The sequence below is a fragment of the Pleurodeles waltl genome, chromosome 1_2 (genome assembly GCF_031143425.1).
Source record: "Pleurodeles waltl isolate 20211129_DDA chromosome 1_2, aPleWal1.hap1.20221129, whole genome shotgun sequence".
Classification (NCBI taxonomy): Eukaryota; Metazoa; Chordata; class Amphibia; order Caudata; family Salamandridae; genus Pleurodeles; species Pleurodeles waltl.
The window spans coordinates 899,161,072-899,179,085 of NC_090437.1; positions in this window are offsets into that span (position 1 = coordinate 899,161,072).

Consider the following 18,014-nt stretch of genomic DNA (forward strand, 5'->3'; position numbering starts at 1 on the left):
CACCAAAACAGAAACAGTATCACTCAGTAGGACTGGTACACTGTTCTCAACACCCACCGACCTGAACATCCCAACATAATAATCAACACAGAATAATCTCCTGTGCCTACTCTCTGGGCTCCCCTTAAATACAGCAATGTAACAGGATCTAGACCCAAGACCGTTTGGTGCATACACAGAGGAACTCAGACTAATGAAATGCCACCGAAAACAACTGGAGTACAAATGGAGATTGAGCTAGAACAATGCAAAGAGGAGCAAGTTGAAATCTGCCTTAAGACACCAAGTGATCCCGACCACCGAATGCGCCACTCTGGCTGACCGCATCAATGCGGTGAATAATTATAGAAGGAGATCAGGAAAGCTAAACTGGATTTTTTTACAAATTCTATTCTAGGCACATCAAATAGCACCAAAAAGGTGTTTGAAATTGTCCCAGAGATGTTAAACCCCCACTTTTTGAAACGTGACATAGCCCGTCACAGGAACTATGTAACAGTTTGCAAACTTTTTTGAAAATAAGATATCCAAAATTGTAGACAATATTACAGAATCATCAGATAGAGAACATCCATCATTAGATGTGGAAGATACGTTGGCTGAGACTTTTCACTGTGACCCAGTAAGATCACAGTATCCAAATGATTTGGTGGTGACACATAACTGTCAGATTAACAGTTTTGAATCAATCTCAGAAGAGAATTTCCTTATTGCTATGGCTAATATGCCCAGATCTCTATTAGACTCACTTCGAGGTAGCACTGGAAAAGGTGAGCAGATGAGATTCTGCCACCACTGAGGTCTTTGCAATCAATCACTAACCTCAGGGATGGTTTCTCAAGCCTGGAAAAAGACTATTGTGAAACCCATTTTGACAAACCCATCTTGCATCTCCCCTATCTACTAAAAATCCTGGAGTGACACATTAGTAAGCTCCTGGCACAATATTTAAAAGAGCATGCCTTGTTAGACAAAGAACAGTTTGGCTTTAGCCCTGGTCAGGGTACTGAGACAGACTTAGGCGGTCATTCTGACCCCGCCCGCCATGCGGTCACCGCCAAATGACCGCTCCGCGGTCAGGAGACCGCGGATGCCATTTTGCCTTTCCCGCTGGGCCGGCGGGCGACCGCCAAAAGGCCGCCCGCCGGCCCAGCGGGAAAGCCCCTGCAACATAGAAGCCGGCTCCGAATGGAGCCGGCGGTGTTGCGGGGGTGCGACGGGTGCAGTAGCACCCGTTGCGATTTTCACTGTCTGCAAAGCAGACAGTGAAAATCTTCATTGGGCCCTGTTAGGGGGCCCCTGCACTGCCCATGCCAGGGGCATGGGCAGTGCAGGGGCCCCCAGGGGCCCCACGACACCCGTTCCCGCCATCCTGGTTCTGGCGGTGTAAACCGCCAGAAACAGGCTGGCGGGAAGGGGGTCGGAATCAGGATTCCCTGGGCCAGGGGAAAACCGGTGGGAAAACGCTGGTTACCCTTTTCTGACCGCGGCTTTACCGCCGCGGTCAGAATGGCCCTGGAAGCACCGCCAGCCTGTTGGCGGTGCTTCCGTGGTCCCTGGCCCGTCGGAATGACCCCCTTAGTGTGTACTTTGGAAAATCTACGATGGAGAGCCAACAATGATCAGACAGTGGTCTTAGTACTTCTTGATCTGTCAGCAGCTTTTGATATGGTCAATCATAGCATACTTTTGACCAGGCTGTCCTCTATGGTGTTGGCAGTACTGCGTTAAATTGGATACAATCTTAGTAACAGGATCGCTACCAAGCAGTGTACTGCCCCCTTTTTGTTCTGAGTTAAGAGGTATCAAACATGATGTACCACAGTGATCGTCTCTCAGACCCATTTTGTTTAATGTGTATCTGAAGACATTGATTTTGCTAATAAAACAGCATAACACCCCGATGTTCAATTATGCCAACAACACTCAATTGATCCTGTCCCTTAATCAGCATGACCCAATCATCTCTTTTCAGAGCTGTATGACTGATATCATAAAATATATGAAAATTAATTATTTAAAAGTAAATTGGGACTAAACAGAATTTCTTTGTTGCTCCCCACCTAAGATTCAACATTTACTACCTACTAATCTCTGGCCACATCCTATTGAAATGGAACTGTGTCTGTCTGAAGCAGTTTGTAATCTTGGGGTAACATTTGATTCTCATCTTACACTTGAGAAACATGTAAATAGAGTTGCTGGTGTCTTTTTTGTCCTGCTGCTGGGCATAAGAAAACTGCTTTCATTCCTACCTACATCTGCCAAACCATTAATTACCCAAAGTACTTTATTCATTAGGCTGCATTATTACAATGCCATCCTACTGAGAGCCCGTGATTTCTTGAGTAAGGTGCTCCAAGGAGTCCAATTGGCTGCGGCTAAGTTGGCGCTGAATAGGACTCGAAGATCATCAGCCTCCAATGCCCTTAAAGACATGCAATGGCTCCCGGTCAAACAGAGGATCCAGTTTAAATCTAAGTGCATAGTCTTTGGAGCTCCTCATGAGAAAGGTCAAGGCCCGCTCCTGAATAGACTAAAAAGATATGTTCTTAGGAGAACTTTACGTTCTGTGTCTGCTAATCTTCTACAGGTACCTAGATTCTACAGAGCCCTTCTAGGTGGCTGTTCTTTTTTCTGGTACAGCAGCACATATGTGAAATGCGCTCACAACAACTTTGAGAGGGCAAGTTGAGCTGCTGAGTTTTAGAAAAGGCCTGAAAACATGGCTCTTCCCAAATTAGTAATCTGGCCCTTTGGCCTAGCTTGTTTCCTTTTCTGTGTGAAACAGTTTGCTGCAGCACCAGGATACCACTTTTCTTTGTTACAGTGTGCTTTACAAATGCTTTATACAATACAATACAATGCCAGCAACAACAGAATCAAGAAATCTTTGCCATTGGGAAATATTTCATGTCAACATTGGCTGCCTTTAACTCAATCACCCCCTGCAGGACCTTTACAACAGTCTCCTTCATTCTTAATCAGCAAAATTACCACGATTTGCAGCAACTTTAGCCCACAACCAGACCTGACTGATCTCACCAAACACCTTTCAATCTCAGCCAAAGAACCAATGCTATCAGCATGCCTCATCATCACCCCAGAAGAACCCTTTGCCACCATGAATTCCTTCAACTCACGAGCCTCACCATGCCCACTCCAGAGGATTGCAACCCATCAGAGCCAAGGCTCGGACCCATTCTGAATGCCTCCACCTCTTCCGCAACCTTCCCAGGTGCTACGATAGACACACCTGTCCTCCCGTTGATGAAGAAACTCTCTGTCAACCCTTCAACGCGTGCCAACTACAGACTTCCCCACTAAGATTCTCTGCCAAGGTCTTAAAGAAAATCATTATTAGCAATTTCACTGAATACCACATAGACCATAAACTTCTCTACACCACTCAGTCTGGTACCAGACCCCATCCACAGCATGGAAACAGCCCTTATCATTGCCACGGATGTCGTTTACATGACTCTGGACCGATGAGACATTGCAGCCCTCATTCACTTGGACCTCTCCGCAGCATTTGACACAGTGTCCTACTATATCCTCATCCAATGCCTACACAAGATCAGAATCCAAGCACACACTCTCCAATGGATTTGCTCCTTCCTATCTGCATGGACCCAGGCAGTCAGCCTGCCACTGTACACCTCGGATGCCCTGTTAGCTCAACTGCAGAGTTCCTCAAGGATCCTCAATGACCCAGACCCTCTTTAAAACATACATGATCCTTATAGTCAGTATAATCTGCTCTCATGACATCTACAACCTCTCATACTCTAATGACATAGAACTCATTCCCTCAGTCATGGACAAGATGTTCAGTAGATGGATCATTTTCAATGCCTGGATGACTAAAATCTCCCACTGGATGAAGACAAAGGCCTTCATTACGACTTTGGCAGGTGAAAAATGCCACCTGCCAAACTCCTGCGGTCAGGAGACCACCAGTGAGGTATTCTTCCAGCTGCCCCTATTTGGAGTTTCCTGCTGGGTCAGCGGGAAACTGCCCACAACATTGACACCAGCTTGTAATCGAGCCAACGGCAATGTTGCAGTGCGCCAGGTGCAGCAGCACCTGTCTCACCTTTAACTTTCTGCTATGCAGACAGTGAAAAGCTTGACGGGGCTGTCCATAGGGGCTCCTACACTGCCTATGCCAAGTGCCTGGTTGTCGGCCAGCGAAAAAGCGGCGATGCTGGCGGCCTGACCGTGGCGCATTCGCCACGGTCATAATTTGTAGGCCGGACCACCACATTTGTGGGGGTCCAACCGCCATTGCGAGTCTGGTGGTCCTAGTAATAATGAAGGCTCAAGTGTCTAAAGCTGAACACTGATAAGAATGACATTGTGACCTTCGGGAAGAACAAATCACTGTGGGACACTACCAGGTGGCCAACAGAACTAGGAATAACACCCACCCCATTATCCCCACCTTAGGATCATCATAGACAACAAACTCAACATGACCACCAAAGCCAACGGCATTGAAATTTGATTAACTGTAGGCAGCTTATATATGTTGTTGCATTTTTAGGTGTTCCATTTAACTGTTGATGTAATGTCTGTTTTTTACATAGGTTTTGAACATTAATGAGATTGCTTTACTTTGGACTTATTTTCTAATATGAGATACTGAGTTCAGTGGAATGACTGGATAGTCGGTCCTTCAGACATGTCTGGTAAGATTTCACTTATCTAAATTTCAGTCTCCGGGATTTACATTGATCATTCTATTATGCATTTGCTTGAGGTAGATGCATGTGTGGTATATTTCAATTGGGATGTAATGCTTTTGATATTAGTACTAGGTGTGAGTAAAAGGATTCTGCAGATTTACCTTTTCCTTGATCTTAAGGAGTCCTGGGGTGGTAACGGTTGGTAACTGCTAAATGAGCTCCTGTGGATTCTTGCTTGGATCCCATTGTGAATAAACAGGTCCTAACCATCCTTCTGAACTCTATGAGCCTGATTCACAAACTGCAGTTTGTATTATTTTTTTCAGTACTACAAAAATGTACTACAATTTGGAAGATTTACCTATTATTAAACCTGTGGGGTTCTCCACCCTTGCTGTGGAGTCTCTGAACATGTATGTATTGATATTAGTAGTAAATGTGGGAGAGACACAGAGGAGCAGGTGGGAACAGGGGCAAACTTACTATTATAGAGGATTGAATTGAGAGGGGTTTAGGGAGGATCAGGGAGCAGTTTAGAGTGGGACATCACCATTCCACACAAGAATAATCTACTTGTATTACTTCAGGGGGGACGGATAACTTTCACTTTTGTAATAAGTTTACACTCAGTGTGAAATAGAAAGTAGTAAACATATTACAAAGTGAGAACATATTCAAAAGTGTAACTTCCCTTTTTAGATCAGGCCCTTAGTGACTACTTGAGGCTGTGAACTTTTCTTATAAGTAATTCTATAGTTTTACAGCTCAAAGGAAATAAATCTGTGTCACCAAAGGGTTTCTTTCCCCAAGCAGGAATTATTAAGCACAACACTAATCTGTGGTGTAACTTCCTGTATTGGAAGTATTTTGTGATTTTTGCTTACATACATTTTTGTCTTGTGCCATATACATTTCTGTGTGCAATGCACCGTATTTCCATTTTGAACTATTCAGCTTGAGATGATTCAACATCTTCCATTGATCTGTTGGCATGTGTTAAGTTTTGATGTTCCTATGCCCTTCAGGTTATCAGTGTATCACATGCAGATGAGTATAAAACTGTTGATACGTTTTAGCATTAGTTTAATGTATATGTTAAAAAGAAGAGCTGAGATGATGATGTTTGTGGAATTCCTGTTTCATGTAGTAAGACTTTGAAGAGAAAGGGGGTCTGTGAATCATGTAGGATGAAGAAAAGCAGCTACACCATTTTTGTTGACTATGGGGCAGATTTCAGAAAAGTGGTGTTGCACTCACTGCAGGGCAACTTTCCTTGCGCCTCTTACCTCCCCCCTACTGCCACCATGTGTGCACTGTATTTAAAATATGGTGCACAATGGCGCAGGGTAGGGGGCAGTAGCATCAGATTTGATGTACTGTTCAGGGTTAACGCCAAAGTTTTGTAAAAATAAATGTACAGACTTGCTTGCTTCTTTTTTAAGGCCCCCCAGTGGGCCAGGTCTCAGGGGCATGTAAAAAAGAAAAGAAGGGGGTGCACAGGGCCCCTCTCCTGGACCTATTGTTGCCCCTGGACTGCCACTTTCCTGGGACTTTAATGAAAATTAATGCAGGTTAGATGCCCAGCCCCTCCTCCCGCAGCTTTGGACACCGCCACCTCCACCTCCCCAGGGCCTTAATGTAATGTGATGTGGGGGCCTTGCGCCCCACACCCTGCAGTCCCAGGGACCACCACCTCCCCAGGGATTAAATGAAACGTGATGAGGTGGGGCTGTGCAGCCCCCCTACAGCCTCGGGCACCACCACCTCCCTGGGGCCTTAATGAAATGTAATGCAGTGGGCAGCATGGCCTCCCGCAGACCCGGGGACTGCCACATCCCCCAGCCTTAATATGATGTAATGTGGGGGGCTGTGTGGCCCCTGCAGCCCTGGGGATGCCACCTACAGGGGGCTACAATAAAAAAATGACAGAGATCCGTTTCAGACCCCGAGCCCTGGGGTCCACCACCTCCTCTGGACTAGATTGCATTGGAGGAGGGCCCCTCCTCAAGGAGGCATTGATGACCCTGGGGAAGGCTACCTCCAAGGGCCTGCTTCTGCTACTTCCTAGGGTGCCCAACCACGGAACATAGCTGTTTGCTTTTGTTTGGTGACAAAAGCAAAGTCCGCTTTCAGACTGCTGGAAATGTCAAATAGCTTCCGCTGGCAGAAAGCACCGTTTTCATGTGTTTCCCTGCATGCAAATATGCGTGCAGAGAAACAGATGAAAACATTGCTCCCACAAGCAGGGAGCTGCTATTTAAAGCAGCTCCCTGCTGCGGAGAACAATGTCGGCTCCCACAGGACACGAAGAGTCATCTGGGACCGCGGGGGCCTTCAGGCTCCCCCCCGGTCCTGTCACTCTCTCTCTTCCATGCCATATTTTAACCTTTTGTTTTTTTAGTGAATTTCTACGTTTTATTTTAATGTTGTTTCCTACCTATAAGGTCCTTGCAACATTTGATATTTTAAGTGAATTTGGAAGGTTTTGTGAATTTAATTTCCTAGATGTAGCTACTAATCTTTGACACTGAGTGTGTTGGTGAGTGCATACGTGTCTCAGTAGTTCTATGAGTAGGTGTAAAAGTGTCTGAGTGGGTCTGTTAGTTGGTGTGTGAGTTTCTGAGTGTATCTGTGAGTGAGTATATGAGTCTCTGTGTGGGTCTGTTAGTGAGTGCTTCAATGTTTGAGTGAGCGTCTGAGTACATTTGTGAGTGGGTGTGTGAGTGTCTGTGTGGGTGTGTCAGTACTTGTGTGATTGATTCGGCCACAAAGGAACCTCACCTGCCCTGTTATCCATTGAGAGTCCACAGTTTCGCACAAAATATCTACCCAAGTGGATTTCTTTCTGCCTAACTGGGTAAATGTCTTGTACGTATTCTCTACTACAACAGCGTAATGGATCCAAAGGAAATGTCAATAGTGACCTTGTGTGCATTTTGGTAACATGATTGTTCTTTGTGCATCCTTATCCAGAAATATGTCATAACATAAGTCCTCCTATACAAGGGCTAACAAGAATACAAAGATGTAATTCTCCACCAAAACAGGGTCCTTTCTGTTATATATGTGATGTAAGTGCATATTTGTTTTGTGGAAATGTCCTCATATTCCTCAGATTTAAAAATGCCCCACCAAAATCAGTGGGAAATGCACTGGGGGACCCTTTGGTAAGTTGTCCATCACCTTAGCAAACAGTGGGAAGACCTTTGCATACTACTAAGGTGGATGATGCAGGCCAAGAAGGCGGAACTTCCAGGTGATTTGCACAATTGGTACTGGTATCAATTTAAAGGGAGAGTCATGGACTTTGCTCTCACCAGGAGAGGACAAGAAAGACCCCACTCATCACAGTTAATTCTTCATAGATCAATGAAGCATTCACCTCCACAAGGGATTTCAGATCATTTTTTAATATGGAATTATTGAGAAAACACACTTAATTGGCGAGGAAGCGCTACGCGGCCTTTCTACCCAGTCCTATTTTGGCCCTGGGGACTCCATCTGCCGGGGCCCACCAAAACGCATTAGGGATGGGGGCATCGTGGCACCGTCCATGACCCAATTTCAGCCCCCGGGGACCGCATTCCCCAGGGCCTGGCTACATCTCCTACATGCTCTTTGGCACCCAATGTGCAGGATTGGGCCATGAGGGGAGCCTCAAGGCCCCCGCGGTCCCAGCCAGCTCCCCGTCTCCTGCAAAAGCCGACATTGCTATTGCACTGGAAATTTAATATTTTTATCTCTGTCCCTGCCCGCATGCTGTGAGAGGGAGCACTTTGACTCCTTCTGTCTGCTGGAACTGGAGTGTTTGCTTATACTTTGTGGGAGCTGTCAATGCGTCTGCCAAGCTAAAGCAAACAGCTATGTCCCAGTGGTAGGCACTCCGGGACATAGCAGGAGCAGGTAGTGGTTCCCAGGACAATGTATGGCTCCAGGAGGGGGGCCACACTGCTCTTTACTTCAATTTGTATGGGTCCCATGAGAAGGGCCAAGGACAGCCCCTGGGGCCAAGAACAGCCTGGGAGGGGGTCATGTGGCCCTGTCCTTTTTGTTGAAACAAAGAAAGCCCTGGGGAGGTGGTTTTCCTGGGGTACATGGGTGGGAGGTTGTGTGGCCCCCCTAAGCCTTTTATTTGCAGAATAGGAGAGGTGGCATTTCCCAGGGCTGTGGGGGGCCATGAAGCCCCCCACATTATTCTACTGTAATTTGCCCTAGGGAGATGGAAGTCTCCAGGGCATGGGGAGTCTATGCTGGCACCACCTACATAATTAATAACCAATGCCCTAGTTAGGTGACAGTCCACAGGGCTCCGGAGGGGGGGCGTGCAAGCCCCTGCATTTATTTAACATGCTTTGTCCCAGGAGGTGGGGGTCCTCAGGGCTGCAGAAGCCGCATAACCACTGGCTTAACCACTGAACAATACAGGATTAAGTTCAGAGACACCAGAAAAGAGTTCTCTCAAGACTGGACAGATAAGTAAAGCAGTAAGGTGACTGACTATGAAAGCCTGTATAATCTAATCCTGAAAGAGCATATTTTGAGCAATTGTGTGTCTGACTTGTTGCACCAGTACTTGGTAGACTCAGATCTGACCTCTCCCCAAGAATTGGGGAAGAAGGCAGACAAATGGGTTAGAACAAGAGTGAACAGAAAAGTTCATACAGGGGGTGAGAAGGATGGCAAGAAGAAGGATGGTAATTCTTCTGACAAGGGTAGAGACAAAGATAAAAAACATTCTGAGTCTTCATCAGGCCCACAAAAATCCTCCTGGGGTGGTGGGTCCAAATCCTCTTCTCACAATCAGAAAAAGCCATGGTGTTATTTATGTAAAGTAAAATGCCATTGGGTAAGTGATGCCACTTGTCCAAAGAAAAACACCAAACCTCCCACCACCACAACCCCAACTGCAACCTCTAGTGCCCCTAGTAATAGCAGTGGTGGTGGGAAGTCTACTGCAAATAGCCAATCCAAGGGTGTAGCTGGGCTCACTATTGGCGGTGTAGTTGGGGTTGGTCTTGTTAGGGAGACCACAGAGGCTGTTTTAGTCTCTGGTGGTGGCATTGACTTTGCCCCCTTGGTTGCTTGTCCCCTTAATTGGGGTAGGTACAAGCAACTACCCCAATTAATGGCGTTGAGGTTGAGGCCTACAGGGACACATGAGCCAGTGTAACTATGGTTATAGAGAAACTGGTTCACCCTGATCAACACCTACTTGGTCAGCAGTACCAATTGACTGATGCTCACAATAGCACACTTATCCACCCCATGGCTGTTGTGAAGCTCAACTGGGGGGGAGGGGGTTACTGGTCAAAAGAAAGTTTGTAGTAGCCACTGAATTACCTGTAGATTGCTTACTAGGCAATGATTTGGAGACATCAGCTTGGGCTGAAGTGGAGTTAGAGGCTCATGCAGCAATGCTGAGCATTCCTGGGCATATTTTTGCTTTGACAAGGGCTCAGGCCAAAAAGCAAAAGGGACAGGGAAACTTGGATCCTGGAACAATGGACCAAGTGCTCCCAAAAGCTAGGTGTAAGAAGGGTAAATCCTTGCCCACTATCCCTCCCTCACCAGAAGATTCCCCTTTTGAGGAAGAGGAATCCTCTCCCTGTGCAGAACCTACACCAGATGAGCTGGCAGCAGACACTTCTGAGCTTTTGGGTGCAGGGGGCCTGCTAGGGAAGAGCTGAGTGTAGCACAGCAGACCTGTCCCACAATAGAGGGTTTGAGACAGCAAGATGTCAAGTAGCAGAATGGGGATGTCAGTGATAGCCATAAGGTGTATTGGGAAGACAACCTCCTGTATACTGAGTCAAGGGCCCCTAAACCTGGAGCTGCCAGGAGATTGGTCATCCCTTTGCAATACAGAGAGTTTCCTCTTACCTTGGCACATGACATTCCTTTGGCTCGGCATTTGGGCCAAAATAAAACTTGGGACAGACGTGTTCCCCTGTTTCACTGGCCTCATATGTCAGAGGACACCAAAGAGTTTTGTCGCTCTTGTGTGACCTGCCAAGCCAGTGGCAAGACTGGTGGCACTCAAAAGGCCCCCTTAATTCCACTTCCTGTGGTTGGGGTGCCCTTTGAAAGGGTAGGGGTTGACATAGTTGGCCCCCTTGACCCTCCAACAGCTTCAGGCAATAAGTTCATCCTTGTGGTAGTGGACCATGCCACTAGATATCCTGAAGCTATCCCCTTAAGGACCACTACAGCTCCTGCAGTGGCAAAGGCCCTCCTGGGAATCTTTTCCAGGGTGGGCTTCCCTAAAGAAGTGGTGTCAGACAGAGGTAGCAACTTTATGTCTTCATACCTCAAAGCAATGTGCAAGGAGTGTGGTGTAACATACAAGTTCACTATTCCTTATCATCCACAAACAAATGGTCTGGTTGAGAGGTTTAATAAAACTCACAAAGGTATGATAACGGGACTCCCTGAAAAAACTCAGAAGGAGATGGGATGTCCTGTTACCTTGCCTCCTTTTTGCTTACAGGGAGGTACCCCAAAAAGGAGTGGGCTTTAGCCCCTTTAAACTCATTTTGGACACCCTGTGAGAGGTCCCCTTGCACTTGTTAAGGAGGGTTGGGAACAACCTTTAAAAGCTCCTAAACATGACATTGTGGATTATGTACTTGGCCTAAGATCAAGAATGGCTGATTACATGAAAAGAATGCACCTGTCACTTGTCAAAGGTTGGTGAACACAGTCCTGCAAGGGTTGGAAGCTTTTAGTGCAGCCTATCTGGATGATATAGCTGTCTTTAGCTCCACCTGGGATGATCACCTGGTCTACCTGTGGAAAGTTTTGGAGGCCCTGCAAAAGGCAGGCCTCACTATCAAGGCCTCAAAGTGCCAGATAGGGCAGGGGAAAGTGGTTTATCTGGGCCACCTGGTAGGTGGGGAACAGATTCCACCACTACAAGGGAAGATACAGACCATTATGGAATGGGCTCCTCCTACAACCCAAACCCAGGTAAGAGCCTTTTTAGGCCACACAGGGTACTATAGGAGGTTTATTAAAAATGATGGCTCCATTGCAGCTCCTCTTAATGACCTCACTAGTAAGACAATGTCTAAAAAGGTATTGTGGACAGCCAGTTGTCAAAAAACTTTTGATTAGCTCAAACAGGCCATGTGATCTGCACCTGTCCCAAAAAGCCCTTGCTACTCCATAAAGTTCATAGTCCAGACTGATGCTTCTGAATTGGGGGTTGGGGCAGTGGTAACACAGCTTAATACCGAGGGCCAGGATCAACCTATTGCTTTTATCAGCAGGAGGTTGACCCATAGAGAAAAGTGTTGGTCTGCCATAGAGAAGGAGGCCTTTGCTGTGGTCTGGGCACTGAAAAAGTTGAGACCATACGTGTTTGGTACCCACTTTATTGTTCAGAGAGACCACAATCCTCTACTTTGGCTAAAACAAATGAAAGGTGAAAACCCTAAATTGTTGAGATGGTCCATCTCCCTACAGGGAATGGACTATACAGTGGAACATAGACCTGGGAGCACCCACTCCAATGCAGATGGACTCTCCAGATATTTCCACTTAGACAATGAAGACTCATCTGGGCAAGGTTAGCCTTATTGTCCCTCGTTGGGGGGGGAGGGGTTGTGTAGGAAAGTACCATCTTGCCTGGCATGTTACCCCCATTTTTACTTATATGTATGTTTGTTTTTGCCTGTGTCACTGGGATCCTCGTAGCCAGGACCCCAGTGCTCATAAGTTGTGCCCTGTGTGTATTCTCTGTGTGGTGCCTAACTGTATCACTGAGGCTCTGCTAACCAGAACCTCAGTGTTTATGCTCTCTCTGCTTTTAAAATTGTCACTGCAGGCTAGTGTCTAATTTGACAAATTATGATTGACCCACTGGAACACCCTTATAATTCCCTAGTATATGGTACCTTGGTACCCAGAGTATTGGGGTTCCAGGAAAACCCTATGGGCTGCAGCATTTCTTTTGGCACTCATAGGGAGCTCAGACAATTCTTACACAGAACTGCCACTGCAGCCTGAGTGAAATAACACCCACGTTATTTCACAGCTATTTTACACTGCACTTAAGTAACTTTTAAGTCACCTATATGTCTAACCCTCACTTAGTGAAGGTTAGGTGCAAAGTTACTTAGTGTGAGGGCACCCTGGCACTAGCCAAGGTGCCCCCACATTGTTCAGGGCGAATTCCCCGGACTTTGTGAGTGCGGGGACATCATTACACGCGTGAACTACATATAGGTCAATACCTATGTGTACCTTCACAATGGTAACTCTGAACATGGCTGTGGGAGGATGGCCTGGCTTGTAGTGGGTACCAAGGGGTACTTACACTCTGTACCAGGTCCAGTTATCCCTTATTAGTGTAGAAGAGGTGTTTCTAGCAGCTTAGGCTTATAGAAGGTAGCTATAGCAGAGCAGCTTAGGCTGAACTAGGAGACATGCAAAGCTCCTACTATACCACTGGTGTCATATGCACAATATCATAAGAAAACACAATACACAGATATACTAAAAATAAAGGTACTTTATTTTTATGACAATATGCCAAAAGTATCTCAGTGAGTACCCTCAGTATGAGGATGCCAAATATACACAAGATATATGTACACAATACCAAAAATATGCAGTAATAGCAAAAGGAAGTAATGCAAGCAATGTAAAGTTACAGTAGATTGCAATAGGAGCACATAGGTATAGGGGCGACACAAAACATATACTCCAAAAGCGGAATGCGAACCACGAATGGACCCCAAACCTATGTGAACTTGTAGAGGGTCGCTGGGACTGTAAGAAAACAGTGAGGGTTAGAAAATAGCCCAACCCAAGACCCTGAAAAGTAGGTGTAAAGTGCACCTATAACCCCCAGAGAGCACAGAAGTCGTGATAGGGGGTTCATGCAAGGAAGACCAACACCAGCAAAGCAACCAAAGTGGATTTCCGGACCTGAGTACCTATGGAACAAGGGAACCAAGTCCAAGAGTCACGACAATGTCGAGAGTGGGCAGATGCCCAGGAAATGCCAGCTGAGGGTGCAAAGAAGCTGCCACTAGATGGTAGAAGCTGTGGATTCTGCAAGAACGAAGAGGGCTAGAAACTTCCCCTTTGGAGGATGGATGTCCCACGTCGTGAAGAAGCTTGCAGAGGTGTTCCCACGCAGAAAGACCGCAAACAAGCCTTGCTAGCTGCAAGGGTCGCGGTTAGGGTTTTTGGAAGCTGCTGTGGCCCAGGAGGGACCAGGATGTCGCCAATTGGATGAGGAGACAGAGGCGGTGCCCAGCAAGTCAGGGAGCCCTCACAGAAGCAGGCAGCACCCGCAGAAGTACCCGATCAGGCACTTGGAAGAGGACTGAACCGGAGTCCACCCAAAGACACAAATAGGGAGTCCCACGACCCCGGAGGACAACTCAGAAGGTTGTGCACTGCAGGTTAGAGTGTTGGGGACCCAGGCTTGGCTGTGCACAAAGAAAATCCTGGAAGAGTGCACAGGAGCAGCTGCAAATCACGTGGTACCCAGCAATGCGTTCTAGCATGGGGAGGCAAGGACTTACCTCCACCAAACTTGGACTGAAGAGTCACTGGTCTGTGGGAGTCACTTGGACCGAGTTGCTGAGTTCCAGCGACCACGCTCGTCGTGCTGAGAGGGGACCCAGAGGACCGGTGATGCAGTCTTTTGTTGCCTGCGGTTGCAGGGGGAAGATTCCGTTGTCCCACGGGAAATTTCTTCAGAGCTCCTGGTGCAGAGAGGAGGCAGGCTACCCCCAGAGCATGCACCACCAGGAAACAGTCGAGAAGGCGGCAGGATCAGCGATACAAGGTTGTAGTAGTCGTCTTTGCTACTTTGTTGTGGTTTTGCAGGCGTCCTGAGCAGTCAGCGGTCGATCCTTTGGCAGAATGTGAAGAGAGAGATGCAGAGGAACTCGGATGAGCACTTGCATTCGTTATCTGAAGACTTCCCCAAAGCAGAGACCTTAAATAGCCAGAAAAGGAGGTTTGTCTACCTAGGAAGGAGGATAAGCTAGCAACGCAGGTAAGAGCCTATCAGAAGGAGTCTCTGACGTCACCTGCTGGCACTGGCCACTCAGAGCAGTCCAGTGTGCCAGCAACACCTCTGTTTCCAAGATGGCAGAGGTCTGGAGCACACTGGAGGAGCTCTGGGCACCTCCCCTGGGAGGTGCAGGTCAGGGGAGTGGTCACTCCCCTTTCCTTTGTCCAGTTTCGTGCCTGAGCAGGGCTGGAGAATCCCTGAACCGGTGTAGACTGGCTTATGCAGAGATGGGCACCATCTGTGCCCATCAAAGCATTTCCAGAGGCTGGGGGAGGCTACTCCTCCCCAGCCCTGACACCTTTTTCCAAAGGGAGAGGGTGTAACACCCTCTCTCTGAGGAAGTCCTTTGTTCTACCTTCCTGGGCCAGGCCTGGCTGGACCCCAGGAGGGCAGAAACCTGTCTGAGGGGTTGGCAGCAGCAGCACCTGCAGTGAAACTCCGGGAAAGGTAGTTTAGCAGTACCCGGGTCTGTGCTAGAGACTCGGGGGATCATGGAATTATCTCCCCAATGCCAGAATGGCATTGGGGTGACAATTCCATGATGTTAGACATGTTACATGGCCATCTTCGGAGGTACCATTGTGACGCTATACATAGGTAGTGACCTATGTATAGTGCAGCGGGAAATGGTGTCCCCACACTCACAAAGTCCGGGGAATTTGCCCTGAACGATGTGGGGGCACCTTGGCTAGTGCCAGGGTGCCCACACACTAAGTAACTTAGCACCCAACCTTCACCAGGTGAAGGTTAGACATATAGGTGACTTAGAAGTTACTTAAGTGCAGTGGTAAATGGCTGTGAAATAACGTGGACGTTATTTCACTCAGGCTGCAGTGGCAGGCCTGTGTAAGAATTGTCAGAGCTCCCTATGGGTGGCAAAAGAAATGCTGCAGCCCATAGGGATCTCCTGGAACCCCAATACCCTGGGTACCTCAGTACCATATACTAGGGAATTATAAGGGTGTTCCATTATGCCAATGTGAATTGGTGAAATTGGTCACTAGCCTGTTAGTGACAATTTAGGAAGCAGAGAGAGCATAACCTTCTGATTCTGATTAGCAGAGCCTCAGTGAGACAGTTAGTCATCACACAGGGAACACATACAGGGCACACTTATGAGCACTGGGGCCCTGGCTGGCAGGGTCCCAGTGACACATACACTAAAACAACATATATACAGTGAAATATGGGGGTAACATGCCAGGCAAGATGGTACTTTCCTACACAACCCCCCCCCCCCCCCCCCCCCAAACGAAGAACAATAAGACTAGCCATGACCTGATGAGTCTTCATTGTCTAAGTGGAAATATCTGGAGAGTCCATCTGCATTGGAGTGGGTACTCCCAGGTCTATGTTCCACTGTATAGTCCATTCCCTGTAGAGATATGGACTACCTCAACAATTTAGGGTTTTCACCTTTCATTTGTTTTAGACAAAGTAGAGGTTTGTGGTCTGTCTGAACAATGAAGTGAGTGCCAAACAGGTATGGCCTCAACTTCTTCAGTGCCCATACCACAGCAAAGGCCTCCCTCTCTATGGCAGACCAACGCTTTTCTCTAGGGGTCAACCTCCTGCTGATAAAAGCAACAGGTTGATCCTGGCCCTCAGAATTGAGTTGTGATAAGACTGCCCCTACCCCTAATTCAGATGCATCAGTTTGAACAATGAATTTCTTGGAGTAACATGGGCTTTTTAGGACAGGTGCAGTGCACATGGCCTGTTTCAGCTCCTCAAAAGCTTTCTGACAGCTAGCTGTCCACAATACCTTTTTAGGCATTTTCTTGGAGGTGAGGTCATTAAGTGGGGCTGCAATGGAGCCATAGTTCTTAATGAACCTCCTGTAATACCCAGTGAGGCCTAAGAAGGCTCTCACCTGGGTCTGAGTTGTAGGGGGAACCCAGTCCATGATCGTTTGGATTTTCCCCTGAAGTGGTGCAATCTGTTCTCCACCTACCAGGTGTCCCAGATAAACCACTTTCCCCTGCCCTATCTGGCACTTTGAAGCCTTGATAGTGAGGCCTGCCTTTTGCAGGGCCTCCAAAACTTTCCACAGGTGGACCAGGTGATCATCCCAGGTTGAGCTAAAGATAGCTATATCATCCAGATATGCTGCACTAAAAGACTCCAACCCCTGCAGGACTGTATTCACCAACCTCTGAAAAGTGGCAGGTGCATTTTTCAAACCAAAGGGCATTACTGTGAATTGGTAGTGCCCTCCAATAGTCGAAAATGCAGTTTTTGCTTTAGCATACTCTGATAACTTGATCTGCCAATACCCTGCAGTCAAATCTAAGGTGCTTAGATACTTGGCAGATGCCAGTGTATCTATGAGTTCATCTGCCCTGGGTATAGGGTGAGCATCAGTTTTTGTTACCTGGTTGAGACCTCTGTAATCTACACAAAACCTCATCTCTCTTTTCCCATCTTTTGAGTGAGGCTTTGGTACAAGCACCACAGGAGAGGCCCATGGGCTTTCAGAATGTTGAACCACTCCTAGTTCAAGCATTTTCTGAACCTCTTGTTTTATGCAGTCTCTGAAATGGTCAGGCTGCCTATAGATCTTACTTTTGACAGGCATGCTGTCTCCAGTATCTATAGTGTGCTCACACCAAGAAGTGGTGCCTGGCACAGTAAAAAAGAGTTCTGAAAATTGACCTAGGAGAATTATGCAGTTGTCTTTCTGCTCAGCAGTAAGACAGTCTGCCAAAACTACACCTTCCACTTGAGCATCTTGTTCTGTGGAAGAGAAGAGATCAGGGAGAGGGTCACTCTCTTCTTCCTGTCCTTCATCTGTTGCCATGAGCAGGGTGAGATCAGCCCTGTCATAGTAGGGTTTTAGGCGATTGACATGGAGCACCCTAAGGGGACTCCTGCAGTGCCCAAGTCAACCAAGTAGGTGACTTCTCCCTTCTTTTCAACAATGATGTGGGGTCCACTCCATTTGTCTTGGAGTGCTCTTGGGGCCACAGGCTCCAATACCCACACCTTCTGTCCTGGTTGGTACTGAATCAGAACAGCCTTTTGGTCATGCCATTGCTTTTGGAGCTCTTGGCTGGCCTGAAGGTTTTTACTGGCCTGTTTCATGTACTCAGCCATTCTGGATCTTAGGCCGAGTACATAGTCTACTTTGTCTTGCTTAGGAGCTTTTAAAGGTTGTTCCCAACGCTCCTTCACAAGTGTTAGAGGACCTCTTACAGGGTGTCCAAATAGGAGTTCAAAGGGACTGAAGCCCACTCCTTTCTGGGGTACCTTTCTGTAAGCAAAAAGGAGGCAAGGTAACAGGACATCCC